The 18,787-nt window shown below is 44.5% G+C and overlaps 1 non-coding gene across 1 annotated transcript; it reads right to left on the bottom strand.

Moving 5' to 3' along the window:
• Window positions 1–1,108: 1,108 nt before the first annotated feature.
• trnal-uag (transfer RNA leucine (anticodon UAG)) lies at window positions 1,109–1,191 on the bottom strand. The gene has a single exon. It is a non-coding gene; the product is annotated as a tRNA-Leu (tRNA).
• Between the last annotated feature and the right edge of the window lie 17,596 nt (window positions 1,192–18,787).

The following is an 18,787-nucleotide window of genomic DNA, read 5'->3' as shown; positions in this document are numbered from 1 at the left end:
GCTAACTGTGAAGGTTAGCTTCCCTATACATATAACTGGCACATTAGGAATAGCACTGAACCTTGGGAATGAATGTGGGTGCAGAATGTGTGAAGCATCCCGACACAGCTATATTATTTGATAGATTGCAAGCAAAGGAGATGGAGCATCGTGAGGTTGCAGTGGGATGGGAGATAATCAACCTCATATAGAAGAACAGTTGCAGTGCATCTGTCACAGGTGCAGTTGAGAATAAAATAAACCGCCACGGCCTAAAAACAAAGTTGTGCATTAGTTTAGAGCAGGAGGACAAAATGGCTTCATGTCCATTGTCTGTGTGAAGTGCTCATCACAGGGCCTATGTGAGCATTTTATGGGTTCAGGACATTGCTCAAAGGCTCCTTGGCAATGCTCTGAAGGTGTTCTGGCACCTACTACCAGAACATCCTTCCATGTTTCATCTTCCCTGGGGCTTGAACCAGGAACCCTTGACTTCTCGTCCCTAGGTCCCAACAGACTGAGCTACCACAGCCCTAAACGTCAGTCATATATCCTAATTTGTTGTGGTTAGCCTGTCCTCATCCCCACAAAGGCATGATTGAGTCCTCTCATGTTAGCTACTATTCTGTCCTGCACCGTTGTTGAAAGATTGGCAAGTGTAAACGGCAGAATGAAGCCTCATATGCTTGTTATGTTTTCATTGAGAGAAGGCTTCCAGAATTTACTGATCCACTCCCAATGAATGTTTAATTGTCAGATAATTTATTTTAAAACCAGCTATTCTGCCCCACTTCATTCACCGCAGGAGGTAGAAACTGATTCCAAATTGCTCTGTTGGGTATTGTTACTACACTAATAATTCATAATATCTACAGTGAACGGACCATTGTGCTGTAAGTGAGGTGAGAAAACAATTCTGGGAGATCAATAAACGGCTGGTTTGATGAACAGCTGAGATTAACCCTCAACATGCCTGGCCTCTGGTAGAAGACCTGAGCCTGATGGAAGCACAAGAGTGCCTGGAGAAAAAAGCATATAGATTTGTGTCTTTCTCGAGGACACCTGTCTGACTATAATCCCACTTTCTGGGCCATTATGCTCTCTAACTGACCCTCCCAAAAGATCAGGATGTCAGAAGTGGGATTCGAACCCACGCCTCCAAAGGAGACTGCGACCTAAACACAGCGCCTTCGACCGCTCGGCCATCCTGACACACGCAGAGCTCAAACACCGCAAAAAAACACACGGAGATCAGGTCATAGTGACCAGCCCCTCATGGAAGTGACCTTTAACCAAGGAGCTCCAGCTGAACCCTCCTGAGTGTGATCTGAGTGTGGTGGCAGGATGTTTCACCACTGACAAAGGCTGTAATGTTTTGCACTTCAGGCGTTGACTGAGCGCGGCCATCAGACCAGGCCATCAGAGACGCCGAGAGCTCACAACAACAAACAGACATGGATCCATGTGCTGTGGAGGTTGTATTTGGGATTCGTTGCAGCCAACCACCTGTTCATTTGTTAATTTGCCAGGCAATTCAGGGATGGAATAATCTTTATGGAGAACAGGAGTCGTACCACTCCAGACAAGAGTGGAATACGCCTGCTGAAATCAATTTGCAGCCCGATTATTGCAGTGAAGACTCAGAGAAAACAAACAAATACTTATTTCCATAATTAATCAAGTGCACATGAAAGTGCTTCACCTTTTCCTCATAGACAAAGATGGGCTGGGTTGTTGTTGCACAGTTAAAATTTTGGTATCTATCTTCCAGTTCAGTGAAAACAGCATATCTGATTCAACTGATGTCATCTGGATGTTTTTCGTCTTAAGAAGTGGCGTCAAAAAGATACAAAAACTATAACCTGTGTGAGATTTTAAGAAGTCAGGAAGAATCCCCACGTCATCTGTCGAGCATGTCAGGTGAACTCGGCCCTTTCAGACTCACTGCTGACCCCTTCTTTCAGTCTAATCTTTCTTTTTATTGCCATTGAGGATTAATTGCAGAGTCCAAAACAAACCTGGAGCCAAAAGTATAACTGAGAGTTTTGGTCCAGTAAAACAGGTAAATTCTAATTTTATTGAACTGAACTAATGAGCATGTTTTGGCTCCCTTCCCCACTTTAATATTGGCAAATGTGCACTAAATATTGCCGGTGGAGTACCAAACAACCAAAAAAGCAAACCTACACAAAAGCAACGAACTTGCAGCTGTAGCGAGAGGAGGTAAGCTCCAGCTGCTGGAGAGGGGCGGAGTTTTGGAGAGAAAAACGGGAAGGGGTGCGATTGTGGGTGATAGCTATATTACTGCATATTACGTTGCGATGACATCAGGCTCTGACATGTTTGTCAGCTACTCTCTGTAACACCTGAACATGCAGCCGCATTAGCATCACTCATGCATTCATCCTCGCTGCGTCGCTCTGCTTGTCCTGATTCTTTCATCATCTGTTTTGAAGCTGAAGCTCTTTGACAGAATAGATTGTTAAATGGCCACGCCCCCCCAACCCCCCGCACGGTAACTAAGGCAACATCGATCTGCAGTTGGGTTTCTCTAAAGAATCATTATTCTCATCACTCCGCTGCCATTACAGCACCGCTGTGGGTCTCCTGCTGTAATCATTCGGGGCCGTTTACATTGTTCCTTAATGCACACGATGGGTTCGGATGGTGGGCTTCATAACGGAACTCAGGCCGAAGCAAACCAGGAGGAGATGAGAGCCGAGTGGGAACGGAGGCTCTCACCCTCACCACTGTGGACGGTGGAACGGAGAAAGTCTCTCCGAGCAAAAACTCTCCACATCCTTGACTTATATTTGGACTCAGGCAATCAATGGGAGCGGAATTATGAGGCAGTGGAGCGAGTGATTTTAATCTGCAACTAAATATCCAGAAGTGGATTAGTTTCAGACAATTTCATACCTTCAGAGCTCTTCATGAAATATGGATAAGGAAGAAGGGAGAGAGAGATGGAGATGGAGAGAGAGAGAGGGAGGGAAATTGGGCACTTTCCCAAACCTCCTCAGATGGAGACCTGATGAAAAGTATTGCAGATGGGCAACTGGAGACTTTCTGACCTCTCTGGATAGCAGATGTCTCCCACAGCCTCAGACTGGGCACCAGATTAATTAGAACCCCCCCCGGTAAGACACCTTTCAGCAGTGACAGCGGAGTTCCCAAACATGCCCAGATTTCCTCTCGCTGTGGGAATTCTCTTCATCGGGGCCGCAGATGAGCGCCGGGTGATCCAAACAAAGAGACGGGAACCAAGGATGGGGAAGAGGTCACGCTGGTGCTGAGTTCACCGAGGCTCCGGGGGTGTGATTGTGAGGCATGAGGTGTGCTGCGCGCGTCTGCAGTCAATCGGGTGAACAAACGCACGTCTAAAAATAAACAGCACATCACAAAAGGGAGGCTGCTTTTACAGAAGAGACGTCCATGCTGATCTAACAACCGGCGCTGCCACAAAGTGTAACTCAGAACACGGTGATGGGCCACTCGCCATTTCAGCTTTCAGCTTTTAATTTTAATAGCAAAAGAAGTAAAACCCAATATTTTGACAACAGCTATAAATAGATGAAAACACAAAGATATGAAAAACATTACTTTTTTCGGGCGCAGACTGATAGAATTCTTCTGAATTAGTGATATCTTTATTTTTTTCTTAAAACACATTTAAGGTTAAATTGAAAGGGAATTTCATTAAGCTGGATTTGTTTTTCTGTCACTCACTTTTATTTATGCTCTTTTTCCCCCCGATCTTCTTCCATCTCCGGTTGCCTGCCTTCACCCCTGGACCTGTTTTCTGTATTAGTATGTTCGACTTTGTGTTGTATTTTGTGTATTCCGAACTGGTCCTTGGATTTTTGACCCTTGCCTGCTTCAGTTTGGCGAATCTGCCCTGGTCCAATAAATCATTTGAACTGCGTTACCTCTGCCTGCTGCGTCTGCGTTTGGGTCCGGTGCCAGTTTCTGCCACACTGGACAGTCTAATACAGTCCAAAAGAGTTGCTCAATTAGAGTTGCTTACGGACTCAGCGCGACAGATTTTAGATCTGCAGATGTTCGCCATAGGATGTGGGCACATCTGTGCGACGGCCATCGTCCGCACGCCTCTCTGTAGGCGCTGTTGAGTGCTGAGTCGCAGATTTAAAATGAGCCTTTTGACTTCACGTGAAAAGATGAGCGGGGAGGGGCCAGCACTAACTTAATAAACAGATCACTTGGTCTACAGTGGTTGCAGCTCCTCTGATTATAAATGATCTTGCACTTATTCCGAAAAGAAGTGGAGGAAATTGGGATTAGAGCCCAGCAAAAGAAGGAGGTGTGGAGGTCAGGGTTCAGTGGCGGGTCGCACGCAGAAGTTCCAGGGGGACGCGATTTCACCTCAAAACAGCTGCTGATGTTTTGTTGAATCCGAAGTAGCTTTTGTGTCCAACATAAGTGCAGTTTCATGTTTAGTGGGTGTTAGAAAGCTTTGGGGCAGGACTCCCGTGCCTCTAACCCCCCCCCCCCCTTCCCCACCACCACCACAGCTCTGAGCTGCTTGTCACGGGAGAGGGGCAGCACATTTCCTGGCACACTTGAGTAGGAATAGGCTGGTGTTTACAACTCAGAGATGGGTTACATAATAAATGGTAATATTGTCCACAACACGTGAGGCGTTAATGTCGTTAGCACCTTTTTCCTCTGTAGTTGTGCTTCTCTCCATCTCTCGCTGTCACTCTCTTTATCTATCTACAGGTATTGGTGACCCCATAGCTGATGTGGAGAGGAGAAGGAAAGAGGAGAAGGAAAGAGGAGAAGGATAGAAACCTCTTTCTGTCCTTCCTCCTCCTTTTCCGGTACCTTATAGGTCCCCCTATATGAGTCTGGTCCTGCTCAAGGTTTCTTCCTTTGAAAAGGGAGCTTTTCTTTGCTGTTCTTGCCTGTTCAAGGGTCAGGCTCTGGGTTTCTGTCAATCACGCAGAGATTTCTGGGCTGAAATCACGAGTCTTTGTTCAGGTAGCACGTGATCTATCACAGTGTCACAGCAGTTGGCACAATCAGTCTTTAAACTGCAGGACAAAGTACACACAAGCAAGTTGAAAATCAAAACTTTTAACGAGTATGCTCAATAAATTAATAAGTCAAATTCAGTTTGCAGGCAGCTGCAGAAGCTGTGCCACCTTATTACTCACATGAAATGGCACGGAGCAGCACACACTGACCACCACAGTGAGCAAATGACACGCTGACCTGCTGGCTAACAGCTCATAGCTGTTTTTGTTTTGATAGTTCAGAACTCACTGCAGTATTTTTAGCATCTATCAGCTGTCAGGAAGGCTGTTTTCATGTTCCGCTTGCCTCATTAATCTCAAGCGTCGGGAGTTTCGCGGAGTTTTATTAAATTGCATGGCATTGTGGCCGGGAAGGGAAAGGTTGCGCTTTAACGTCGTGGGAGAATAATGAAACTTGTTGGGTGCAACTTCTTTTTCCATATAAGTGTGACAGAACATGTTTAAATCAAGTGGGAGTGGAAAACAGGCTTCTGGAGCGGCTGTGGAGGGTGCGTCTTTATTCTGAGGCTCTTTATCATGATAAGTGCTATCTGACTCAGCTCAGAGATGATTGATCCAATCACTCGGCCTCACAGTACAGGCGTCTGCGCCTGGTTTTGGGTCCCTGTAAACCCTCAAACCGAAGCTTTCTGGTACAACGCTCTCAGTCTATACAGCCAATAAAACCCAATGATTAAAGAAGCTGAGTAACTGTGTAAAGCCTCAGCGACGTCCCTCTTTAGTGCTTTCACAGCTGTTTATGTTGTTTGGGGTTTTTTAAACCGAGATTACAGTTTATTTCGGGTTTACCTGTGGGTGGCCCTCCACCCATCTCACTTTGAACAGCTGGGTCCATGTAGGAGGATTTTGAGCCCTGTCAGGTCGCTGCCGTTAATGTGCCAGCTCATAAACCTTCTGATACACATACAGCTCGTGCACATACAGCGTTGCCAGTGCAACACTGCTACACGGTTCCACGTGGTTTGATAGCGCAACCCAAAATACACACCTTAAACTTTAGAGAAAGAAAAGAGAGGATTAGGAGTTTGGAATTAGTCGATCAATCCATCCATCCACCCGTCGACGAATTAGTTCCGGCTGAGAGCCTTGCAGCATCACACACGACTGTGTCAAAGTGAATCCCGCTGTGTTTCCCCAGGAAAATGCTAAAAATAAAAACATGAATGACATTTAAAGGATTAGTGGAGACACTGATCGTAACGGTTGATTTAAAAACAGTCTGGAAGTGGAAAAAAAACCTCCAGATCTTCATCTGGCTTTGCTTCTCTGAGCGCAGGATTAGACAGCAACAGGGCCTTGATTGGGAACATGAAAATAAGTTTCCCAGATAGAGATCAACCGGAAAGCTGGGAGATAACAAAATTATATCTGTGATAATCATAATCAGTCTGTTCAGATGACAAGAGCAGGTGATCCGTCACGCAAACGCACCAGGTTGCTTTTTTTCCTCTCCTGGTTTTGATGTGCTCGTCTGTGACACAGAACGGAACGGAGACAAATAAAACACTACAAAAGCTTTTGACTTTTATGTTTGACATGAATATCAGAAGACACCATGAACCTAGAACGCCGCGCCCTTTGACGGTGACAATCAGCTAGCCTGAAACTGTCCAAAGGCAACAAAACCACTTAACCAGCATCTTATTCCTTTCATGCCATGAAGAAGAAGAAAAAAAAACACAACCTGTAAGCTGTGAAGACAGCAATTCATCAGAGTTAAGTGCTTGATTATTTTAGAACTAAACTATGATAATGGAATACTGGCCCCAGCTCCATTTTTAACCACCTCAGAGTGGTATTGATCTTCCCATCGCTCACCATGGAAGCAAACAAGTGCCTTCTCTGAAATGTCAAGGGTTCTTTTTTAAGACCACTGTACGTCAGTGTTCGCTGACATAAATAAAAATAGGCATAAACTACTTTGGCTGTATCCACCTTGCGCAGCTCGGACGTCCTGGATCCATTTGCAGCACAACAAATGGGACGCGTTTTACTCTAACTTTAATATGAACCTGCACTATTGTTTTACATGCAAATTAAGCCCCAGATATACTGTGCGTTTGCTTGCACGCACCATTACCATTAACTACCAGCTTTATGAGCTCAAGATTAATGTTTCTATTGTGGCGTCAGTGAGTGCAATATAAGCAACTGCAAAATCTACCACACAGTGGTCGAGCAATGTTCTCTCTTCACGGCAAATACTGACAACAATGTTTTCCGGTGATTGTAGTATTTCACCTCGACTTCTGATGGCGTATGCCGACAGGAAAGCGCTTGAATGCGTTTACGAAGACTGAACGCAGCAGATGTCTGCAGCATTGTTCAATTTTCAATAAATGGTGCCCATGATGCACAGGTACTTCATCACACTATTGCGACATTGTTTATTAAGATCACCCTGGACGTTGATGCATTATATAGGAGACAAAAAGGAAAACATAACCTCTTAATCTTGTTAGATGCTAATTACACTCTGCATCCGGGGGCGTGGCCACATTCCTGACTGGTGAAGCAGAGCAGCCTGCGTCAGAGCCGCATAATAAATGCACTTGATAAAAACATGGACAACCTCAGGACTGCCTGTGATGAGAGCTCCCCTGACCTTAATAAGCCGTGTTCGTGGCATTGCATGAACCCATTATGGGGACTTTAATGCTTATCCATTTCATTTCTCACCATTTGTCTTTACTCCTGCTGCAGCTAATGAGCACCAGACGGATCAGAGGTGGGGGTTTCGGGATCCGCTTGGGAGCGTGAGCATTGCACCCGTTCAACAGGGTCGGAAAAAAGAGGATAAAAATAAAAACAAAAATGGGATTGTTTACCCAGAGAATTTCTGCCCTGCGTCCTTATTTGCTGACTGTACAGAGACGGAAGAGATGATATTTCTTCAGAATATAAATTCTCCGCCTCCTTTAAGCTGCAGTAATTATGTGGATACACAGCTGTTCAATATTAACCATGTCTTTAAATATTGATCTTTTGCATGTCTTTAATTGTTCAACATGCAGACTAAATGTCTTCACATGTCGCTGTAATAGCACCCTTGATGATGCTGAGGCGGTTGCTTCATGGTTTTGGTGCGTGCGGCAGATTACAAAGCAGGTGATTCTGCAGCTGGAGATTCCTCCCCCTCCCTGGGGGTGGTGGGGGGTGGAGGGTGGTTGCAGCGAGTGGAGTTGACCCTAGAGTGGCCATCCATCACATTCCTTTGAGAACACTCAGGCTATAATAACACTTCACCGCCTCTTTCATCTGTCAGCAGCAAACTATGAGGCTGGCAACTTTGTTTCCTTCACAGCATCGCTGCTAATACACGCAGCAGCGACACAAACGCACCCAATAGCTACGATAAGTAATAAAGACGGCGCTCGGGAAATGGAAATTTTGGCCCAAACAAGCTTCACATGTTCATAAATATACCAACGCTGAGCTGATGATTGACAGCACACGATTACATGGTTGACAGCTTGCACTCATTGCAAACGATGGGGACAGATGTTTGCGCTCACTCACATGCAATTGGGGTTTGCCTTCACAAAAATGGGAAATTAATTGAAAATCAAATTTGAGGGAATGGGGGGGGGTTCTTTTATTTTATATCCACATTGCCACCTGTGTGTTGACACCACGTGGGAGCGCGTTTTTGAATGAGGTTAGCTAATGTTAGCAAAAAGGAGCATCCTGTCACATTGCAACAAAGCCATAATCAATATTCAGTTGAGTTGACTTGTCAGTGGTTTTAGTGTGGGGGCTGATCAGGGTTATGGGATGCAGGCCCTGAAACCGCTTACTCTGCTTGCCTGAATCAAACCAATTACACAGAACCTAGATTACATTATTTCTAGTTACACTCATATGTCATTGGATGAGGAAGCGAAAATCTAATTTAACATTTATAATTCAATGCATCAAAAGAAACTCATGCGCAGCCTTGTGGCCCTTCTGAAACATCACTGTTCGTGGCCCTTCAATCAACAAATAAACGTTTGATCTGGCAAGAATTCATTAGCTCCTTACCTTTCATCGCCACTACCAGCGCGCTGACGTTGTTACCATCAGTGATCATAAATTACGCTTAAACATAGATTTTATGTCAGTGGTTGGAGGTGCGGGCTGTTCGATTAGTTTGAGCTCTGCACATGATGCTAAACTCCAGTGACCATAATCACATTTAGACCACTTGCGATTACTGGATGTGTTAAAAAAAAAAAAAGAGCCAAAAATGTATTCATACGAGGTAAAGTATTAGCAAACAGAACATCTGCTTGTAAATTGTAAAATGATCAAACACACGATTTTTCCCTCCAGTTGCAAATGTCAGAACTCCCTTTAGTCCAATAAGGCATTAGGTGTTTTATCTTATTTCAAAGAGGGCAGAAAATTTTAATACCAAATGGGAAAGGACTTTTCAGCAGGCCGTCGAAAAACTACTGAAAAATGAAACCCATAAATATCTCCACATTACACACAGAAATAACAATTCCAAGGTCGTGAAGTTGTAGGGAGCAGAAAGGTCAACTCAGCAGTCTTTAAATTTGAATGTGTGTGTGTGTGTGTGTGTGTGTGTGTGTGTGTGTGTGTGTGTGTGTGTGTGTGTATGTGTGTGTGTGTGTGTGTGTGTGTTGGACACAGTCAGAGCGGTTAGAATTTAAGGACGGGAGCTGTTTTCTATTTCATCTCTCTGATGTTAGAAATGATGTTATTTATTCTGTATTGAAGAACCACATTTCAGAGATATGGGAGGGAGCTCCATATATGGGAGTTCCGCCGCCGTGGCCTCGCCCTGGTCTCCGGGCTCCGGCCAACTGCCGATGACGTTTTGCGTCAACGGCGTGATTTTGTTTACCACAGAACTTTAGTGTGCACGCTGCCCTGCTGCGGTGCTTATGAGGTGTCTGACTCATTGTGCCCGACCTGCTGTCACTTTCAATTACCCCAGTCTGTGGTCACCAATCCTTGCACAAGCTGAGCAGTCTCTCCTCCCCCAACAGCTCCAGTATTGTTGGAAGAAAATCCATACACATCAGGAGCTCTAAACAGAGCCGGATGAATGCGTGGGGAGGACAACTGCATGTCCTGCCTCACAGGTCACCAGCGCCCCTGCGCCTGGATCGAGGCACTTCTCTCCAGCTTTTGAAAGACCGCATCCTTTCAAAGTGTCCATCAGTTTGAGGACGGGCAATTGAAATTTTAAGTTCAAGCTGAGCGCCTTTGATTCGGTGCGGAGGCACCGGGCCCGGATCGGCAGGTGTGTGTCTGCGGGCTCGCTGACCTCTCGACACTCACGGGCTGCCGTACTGGAGCTCTGTTCCATTTCCTTTCCACTCTATTTGTCTGCCAGCTTTCTGACAGCCAACGGCAAATTACTGATCTGATTCTGCAGCGTGCTCTTGATATGCAGCAGACACTGTAGGTGATCCACGTCAAGTACCACACTTGGCTCGTTCCTGGGAAGAAATCGAGAGGACAATCTGCATGCCAATATGTTGTGGATTTAAATATAAAATCAGGATGGGCCAGTGTTTTCCCACACATGGAACAATCTGATTGTATGGCTATTCTCAGGTGACTTGGATCTCCTTTATGATGCATGTAAGTGCAGGTACGAAAACAAGCTTCACCCTAATTAAAGAGCAAAGGTTTCCTACTCATTATTCGTAGAATAATACATCCACATCCACACATAGAGGCCCGGATTGTTTTCTGTGTTCTTTCTCCAGAACCGTGAGGGAGAAAAAGTGCCCTTTTTCCCAGTGAAATGAATTTAATTGCATTTGTGCGTTTTACCCTGAGGCGAGGCTCTCGCGCAACAATTTAATCCTCATGCGGAGTGAAACGTACATATATAATGCATGCACTTTGGATTGCACTTAATAAGTGAGAGTAATTAAAAAGAAATCATTTTTAATTTATCGTGCTTATCACAGCAGGGTTTTTGAAACTGGAACAGACAGAGATGATGGAAGGGGAAGGTGTGTGTGGAGAGAGAAAGGGTGGTGTGGGTGTGTGGGTGGGGAGGGGGGGTGAAGAAAGGGAGGACAGATAAGGGGGGATTGGTACTGTCACAGTGTCGCACAGACGACAGGTGGAAAAGCTCCCGAGACAAACCTGCATCCTGCACCCCAGCTCCATCATCAGGGAGCAAATCACACCCCAGAGGCAGAGTTTAACGCTCCCAGGCAGACAATCATCTTCCCCTAAAACATTTGAGTGGCTTGATTTGGCTTCCAGATTGCTGCATTTGTAAAAACAAAACTCTGATTCATCTCGGTGCATCATAATCACGGAGCTCTGACAGTCGGATGTCTTCGGCTCTCCCGAGAGGACCGAGGACCTGGTTCAAAACCAGCAACGTGCACAACAGCCCTGCAAATTGGTTTCAATTACACCATCCATCCATCCATGCATCCATCCATCCATCCATCCATCCATCCATCCATCCATCCATCCATCCATCATCCATCCATCCATCCATCCATCCATCCATCCATCCATCCATCCATCCATCCATCCATCCATCCATTTATCAACATTATTTATCAGATTTCCCATTCATCAAAATGAGCCAAGTTAATTGTAGCTTTCTTTTCAGAAGAAGAAGCGAACAGCAACGGAGGACATGTGTTTTTTTCCCGCCACATTTGGAGGAGAACCTGCAGAGAAAATGAGGAGCATTCACGGCAAAACGAAGACCAAAGTGCTGTAAACATCCTATCAAACAGCTACAAATTCTTGAGCCACCTATATTCCAGATAGGAATTTATCCAACTCACATACTAAAAATGCCGTCGTGCCATCATGGTAACCGCCGCTATTGTCTCCATACCTTCTGACAGAAAGAAAAATATATTTTTTTACAGTCTGAAGAAAAACGTCTCGGGTGCAGAAGTGATACTAAAAGAGAATAACGTTCAGATGCCCCAGCAGCGCAGCCCGGCTGTGCGGGTGGAGGCAGGCTCCACTCTACTGCCCATTTACTCCACAAATATGGGCTGCTCAGCTTTTACCAAATGTTTACTCCTTGGGGAATTGGCTCCATCCTGTTAAGGTCACTCCGTCTTGCCGCTGCTCCTCTTCCTCCAGTTTAGTCGCCCCTCCTTTTCCAGAGTGCACACCCTAACCTAGATAACATCAACATTAGCCTTCAGCTTTGCTGCTAATATTTGAGCAGCTACCGTGGGTTTGTGCTGACAACAATATAGATGCCCCACTTTAACCTCGCGCTCCAGAGCCGTTGCTTTCTGTTCCCTCACAATCAAGGTGCACTTGATATCTGTGTGTTAAGATGTTACAATGACATGGCTGCTATTTTTGCATCCTTTGCATGTGAGTACTAAAAGGAATTTTAAAAAGCTTGAATTATACTGTAATTATGGCAAGGGCAGAGGAGTCCTTCTCATATCAGCTGCACAGAAATACATTGTAAAAGTTGTCATCCCATTAAATAATCCTATTTATGTAAACATAGATTTGGATGTTTGGATCTAAAACAAGGACAGACGCCGCAGAAGATGCAGAAATAAGCTGTGAAAATGAGCAAAACTGCTGCACCAACCTGTAAACATCTGGGTCAGGATCTTACACTTGACTACAACAGTCACACTTTCTGGGCTTCTTCCATGTTTGGGATCGGAAAAAAAACCTGTCTTGAGATGATAACTATGGAACCCAGCTCACGTGAAAGCGAATCATAGCCCGTGTTACCTGATGCACTCTTTATAATTGTCTTTAGAATTTTGATCACTCACCAGACCATAAACAGTTTTCAGATATTTGTAAGCAACCCGCAGCAACGTCGCTTGATGGTTTAATACTCTCAAGATCTTTTAAAGATCTAAACGCTAATTATTGTTGCATCCCTTAAATATCGACTCCTAAAAGCCGTCTTTACATCACGCAGTGCCTTTTTTCAGATGAAGGTTTGACATGGTTTCTAAAGAAGAAAGAGTTCAAAGGAAAGCCTCAACTCCACATCAACATAGGGAGAATCAACGGCTTTCAAGGATTTCACACTCCAGCAGCAGTGCAGCTTTAACAGGTTCAGTCAGTCTGCATCTTCAGGCTGACGTGTGATGTGTGTGTTGGTGTTGTTGTGTGTTTATATTTGTGCCTCTGCTACTGTAACTACCCGGGCCATGGGATCGCCATGGTTAAGGGCACAGAACGAGCGGTCAGTGGTTTTCTTAGAACAAAGGGGGTTGTGCGAGCGCTGCGGCTGTGGCGCTACGGCTCCGGCGCTACGGCTCCGGACTTGACACCGATCACGAGTGGAAACACAAATTCGTGGTGAATCCACAGCCTTCCCTCTTGGCCCCAACAGAGAGCACATGTCACATGCAGGCTTTTCACACAGGCTGCTAGACAAGACAGTCAGGCGCACGGCAAATCTGCTTAGTTACTTTATCATGCCAGGAAGTGTTACACATGGGAACGCAACACTTGTCAAAGTGGATCTTCAGCCCTGCAGGGCCATTCTCCTATGATTCTGTGACCTTTCAAGAACGTGCTCCATAAAAGGCTCTTTAAACAGGGACCGAAAAAGTTTCTGCTTCTTTTTGCATGAAGGGGAAAAAACAGCCAGATGCTATTAGCGTCACAGCTCAGCAGCGCTGCACTGTCCACTTTTTGTTGCACGCTGCAAACGTACAGCCGGACGCCTTCCTGACAGTGAGGTTCGAGGTATTCTAAACCGAAATCCACAATGAGAAACGCTGAGCGGCGTTATGAAGACAACAGCTCAAATGGTGCAATGTACCCATGCTAACCTGGCAGCCACACTGGTGGGTGAATACAGTCACAAATATTTGATATTTTTTTTGAAGCAAGTGTGGGGGCCACACTTGAATGAGCACTGTGGCAAACTCTAAAACCCATTTCCAGCAGAGCTGAAAGGACCTCCCAAGGACACAATGGCTCCCATTACCTGCACTCTGGTGTTATAACAGTGGCTGCTGACAATGAGAACATACAGAGGAACGATTGGCCGCAATCAAGACTTGAAAGGTTGCCTTTTCTCCCGTCAAGTTAGCCATTAAAGTGTGGAACAGCCGGGGAGCCGTGGTTCTTTTCGCAGCGGGGATACGGGGGCCAATACAATTGATAATAGTTATAGAAAAAAAATAAATCGCTCAAACTGCAGGTTTGCTATTGATGGAACAAAAAGAGCTAATCATCATCTGACATCATTACATGACACGCAAGATGCGGAATACGTGCGTAAGCCTCCATCTAGTCTAAATGAGATTCTGTCTTCTTTGGAACTGATCACATGATGCACATGTGTTTGCAGAGCTCTGATCATGGATGCTCTGCTTCGGGACAGGCAGGTCATTTATTGTAAAGTAAGTTGTGAAACGCTGGTGTGAATGTGAAAATGAGTGCTGGCTCCTTTGTTCCCTCCTCAGTATGAGCTGGCTGTTGCGGCGACTTCCACATGGCAGTGGAAATGGCTGCTGTTCTACCTCGGTGGCTGTGACCACCAAAATACTGCTGCTTTAATTTTCATTTCACATTTGTGCTTTTAGTATTTGACGCCACAGCTTAGTTGGTACCCCAGGTTTTGTGCTAACTGTTTTAACAGAGAATGGTGCCTCTGGTGCTGCCTTTGCTCTGCTTTCAGCCTGATTTATGTCAACATTCTGCTCCTCTAGTAACCTCTTTATTCCAGTTGTCCCACTTAAAATTGCTTTAATATTATTTTGTTTATTAGCACATCAAGAAATGTTATAGCGTCCTGTTATTTTGAAGCATTTCTACACTCACTGAGCGACACGCAGATATGCTGTTTATGCTGCTCTCTATCTTTGTGCACTTCAGACTGATGTTTCTGATAATTTCTAACAACAAAAGTGCGTCCTTATGTCGGCCTCAGTGATGATGTGCTGGGGGAATTGTGCATGCACACAGTGTCAGAACTCTCAGTCCTTTGCAGTAGACTGCATGAAAGGAAATGAAAACACACACTGCCAGATATCAGAGGAGCAGAACAATCACAGCTGTTGTGGTTTGTGTCATCACGATGTGTGCGTATGTTTCTGGGGCCCTCCAGGCCGCAGGGGTCTGCATCAGGATTAATAAAACAGCATCACCCAATCTCTAACCTTTAGGAAGAATCGTGCTAATGTTCGTTTTCAAAGTTTTAAACTATGTTTTCAATGCTTTGTTTGTGTTTTTTTAATGAACTGTTTTGAATTGGGCACTAATTAAAGTTGTACAAAGGACGGAGGTGATGTTAAAAGAAAAAGTTAATTTGTTTTTTGTCTCATTTTAGTAATTGTTTAATTTAATTTAGTATGCTTACAAAGGAGAGAGGAAAATGAACCGTCTGCATGTTTATTTGCTCCTGTATGTATAATGCAACAAACATCACTGGATGTGTCAGGCTGTTGTCATAGAAACCGAAATTACAGCAGAGTTTGAATTATTTCACTTCTAGACATGAAAAACCCCATATTGTTCAGATAAAGAAAGACTCAGTCCAAGGAGCTGAAAGATTTCTAAATAACATCATTGTTTGTGATCAGTTCCTGTTCAGATACATCTGATTATTTTTATGTTAAATGATCGTAACATTATAACTAAAGCAGACGGGTTTTATTAACACAAACTGTGTTTATGTGCTTTCTTCCCTCCCCACATGACAACCTGTCATCAATCCAGAAAAGTTTCGCTGCTGTTTACTCCTAAAATTTGTTTCATAAAGTGGAAATTTTCCAAAGCGTTTGGAATAGAGAAAAAGCACATTTTATTTTTATTTTTTTCAAAGTTGAAAGAGCATTCTCGCAAGGATATCCTTATCCATGTTTTTTCTATTTTCAGGTAAATTGCACAATTTCTGACGCCAGCTTTATCTGAATGCCTGCAGGTTTTCCTAAATTTAAATGTGCTGTTTGTATCTCTGTGTAGTGTCGGTGTATGTCAGGGTTATGTTAATTGGCTTTCAGCACTTACTGGAAGCTGCTTTATTTATTTATTTTATATTATTTATTTATTTCCACGCCATTTTTAACACAGGACGCTCGGCTGTCCATTCAACACAGTCCGTCTTCCAGGGTTTGCCTCCACCTCCGAAGGCAATCTTCTCGGAGACAAGTTCGTCAATGTGGGAGTTGTTTCATTTCAGCTACTCCTGATCGTCAAACAAATCCATGAAAAGTGCAATCATGGGTTAAACAACGTTAGCCCAGCCAGTGAGTGTGGTTAGTTCAATCAGAGAACGGCGCTGCTTGGCCAAAGGGAGTCAAAGGAGTGGCATGAATAATGTGATGACAAATAACAATTGATGGCACACACGACAGAAACCACACAGGGCTGGACGCTATGAGAGGCGTTCTGTTCTGTGGCACAAGCCCGCATAATCACAGGGCAATGAAATAGTGCGAGTGCAGCACATGCGGTAATAGATGCCACATCGTCATGAAAAGAAGTGTCCACTGCTCGGCTGCCCTGCCACATCCAATGAGTTATCCAAGTGTGAAGATGAAAAGGTAGGGCGTGGGGTTGGAGGTATTATGGAGACAGATTGCGTGCTGAGATCATTTGGACTGTCTGCAGGACCTGGCCTGTACGCAGCTGCTCTGCTGATCAGTGACACTGTCAGAGCAGAGAGGGTGTGAAAGCCAGATACAAAAGGTCAGGGAATAAAAGTATAGCCCTCAGTCTTACTGTAGCACCAATCATCTATGCCCGCCTGCCCTTTCGCCTCCTGTCAGCTGTTGCTGCTTGTTTTGGCAGGAGCAACTTTTCATCTGGGAGGAGCTGACTTACGTGCACACTTGTAGGGAGACGAAATGGGTGAATGAGCATCGTAAGAAAGAAGAACACTGATTGGAATGATGATTACACATTACACTCAAGACAGTAAGGATGCCACAGTCTCCCAGCTGGATGCTTTTAGCATTATCAATCGCTGTTATTTAGTGTTGCTGAAAGATGCAGATCCGGGTTTTGGATCAGTTTAGTTTATCAAGTGACGTCATCTGAACTCTATTGCAGGTGGCCTCACAAAGATATATATTTACTGTTTATTCTCCTCAGAGGAAGCACAAATAACAGTCAGTCACTGAATTTCAGTGTTAGGTCACAAAATATTGGAATTGTTTCCGTCGTGATGACCCCCGCACCTATAGGGGTCGCTGCACTGATATAGGTATATTCAACACGACAAGTCGATAGGTAAGAGCATTTTTCGAATTTCAGACATGCGCTTAAAACCACAGCAGTGAAAATTTCCATCGCAAGTGAACAACATCACAAACCGTTTGTGCAGACACACACAATCGCCGTTGCCTGTATATAAAGCAAACTCTGTATGTTTCAGCAGACCAACAAACAGTCAACAAATGCAGCTTGACAAACTCTCCAGCACATTACAGTGAAGCTCTGTGTCCACAGAAGATAACCAGGTTTGTGAAGATCATGTGTGTGTGGACCAAGGTCTGCACATTGTTGTAGACAACCTGCTGCACACACACACACACACACACACACACACACACACACAAATTCACTATTAATGTTTTAATCTATGTCTATTGCAGGTCTATTCATTCTCACCTTGTGCAAATAATGCAGAGATGATTATATAACAATTATCAAAATGCAGTCTAACGACTTATATGACTATTCTGACGGTCTGTGTGTATTATTGAATAGATTATGTGTAGTGAGATTATAGTGCAGCAGACGTGACATTTGCTGGCTTGTTGTGAGCGATTCCTCCACAGGTATTAGAATCAAATTTACATGCACGTGTTGCAGTAATTACTACACCGACAGAGGGAGGGATAGAGAAAGAGAGGGAGAGAGGAAGAGAGAGGGAGAGAGAGGGGGAGAGAGAGAGAGAGAGAGAGAGGGGATTTAATTGGATATTCGGCCCCTCTGGATGTGGACTGAACCGTGGTACAGCATCATTATAATCTCTCATCAGGTTCTTATTTGAACCCTGAATGCCCACTCCCTTCTGCGCTCTGTGCACTTGAAAGTGCAGGCAGACTCTTTTATTTTATTTATTTTCAAAGGATAACAGCGAAAATTTCATTTTCCTTTTTTAATGATGGCTCACGTTTAAATAAGATCCCAACTTATTCATCAGTAAATCATAAGACCACACTCGAATATGTTAATGACGCCTCGACGTCGCTTTGCTTTTTCCAATCCTGTAATTTTGTCATTTAATCCCCCCCCACACAGTTTGTAATGTCAGCCTCATGAAAGACTTTCACCTCTATTTTCACCGCATGGTGCATAAACAATTGGATTCGTTCTACTAATCCCTCAAACCATTGAACTGTGAGACCATTGTGGTTGCCGGTGGTAGACGGGGCGGACCGACTCTCCCCTCCGGCTGTGAGAACGCTGCTCAGATGAAGCCTGTCAACTTCATTACCTGCTGATCTTAAATGACCTAATGACATTTGAGCGAGTTGGCAGGTTTCACGACGTCCCACTGAAAACAATAGCGAGCTTCAAATTCTATGTCTGAAGATTAAGATCTAATTAGGTAAAACAGTTAAGTCGTGTCTAAGCCCGAGTGGTTCTGCTGATTATTTTCATCTACGATTTCAGCTTTGACCTGCAGTTGCATTGAAAACGGGTTTTATCAACTTGAAGACGAGGCAGAATTCCGACAGCCCTCCCGATCGATATGTTATAGGTCACCCGAGAGTCTTGTATCTGTCCAATCAATGCTCACACATCAAAGGACTGTGCCATTGTACACACTTAACAAGTGCAAAAAGGCCAAA

The sequence above is a fragment of the Takifugu flavidus genome, chromosome 9 (genome assembly GCF_003711565.1).
Source record: "Takifugu flavidus isolate HTHZ2018 chromosome 9, ASM371156v2, whole genome shotgun sequence".
Classification (NCBI taxonomy): domain Eukaryota; kingdom Metazoa; phylum Chordata; class Actinopteri; order Tetraodontiformes; family Tetraodontidae; genus Takifugu; species Takifugu flavidus.
Note: the sequence above shows the minus strand (reverse complement) of the source record. Positions and strands in the feature narration are given on the sequence as shown.